Consider the following 895-nt stretch of genomic DNA (forward strand, 5'->3'; position numbering starts at 1 on the left):
TTTTTTAATCTTTATTTATTAATATTTCTATTGAGAGCGAACAAGGCAGAAGTAGTTTTTAAATAATCTTTTAGCAGATTGAAATGGGTCAACAGAAGGAAGGGAGTCTCTCGGATCCCACTCCATTTCTTTGATAGCTCGGGACGGATTTAGAATAAGTTTTTTGTAATTCTTATTTGTAACTCCAATTATTACCATGCTAGCGGCGGAACTATTATAGTAGAATAGGATTCATTTTTTTTTTTTGTAAGTTGTTATTTATTTCAAATGTTTATAAATTATAAATAGACCGATACTAAAACTTAATCTACTGAACGTTAATTATACAGTTATAAGAATTGAACATAACCTAGAAATTAATTAACCTCGGTTTATAAAAAAATATATATACAATCTATGAAGATCAGATCAACTTTCGGTGGAAAACAAATAAATAAATAAATAAAATGTCCATTTCGAAACCCAGAACAATTTACTTCGTAAAAAAATTAGTAAACGTTAACCTCCGTTTAACTGGTTTTCTTTTACAACCACCGTACAGTGTACGGTGTGTTCTACCGAAAAGGGTAAAACCACTAACGTTGGTAAATTTAATTAATTAGGAGTATTTATATATTATTATTACTACACTCGGTAAATAGAGTGAAACTTATTCTAAAAAAAAAAATTGATTTTATTACACTCTTACTTCTTCCCTCTACGTACCAACCACATCCACTACTGGATAAACCGGCGGAGTTTAAAGTTTAAACTGAAAGAATGGATAATTTAATTGATTATTAAAAAATTTAATATTTTTTTAATTCGGTTCTGGATTGTTTAATTACATAAAACAAATCTGTATCAGTACTGTGGGATTTCGTCGCGCTACGCTAACTACCTCGAAGACGGAGCT

Source organism: Ananas comosus, linkage group 1, assembly GCF_001540865.1.
Source record: "Ananas comosus cultivar F153 linkage group 1, ASM154086v1, whole genome shotgun sequence".
NCBI classification, from domain to species: Eukaryota; Viridiplantae; Streptophyta; class Magnoliopsida; order Poales; family Bromeliaceae; genus Ananas; species Ananas comosus.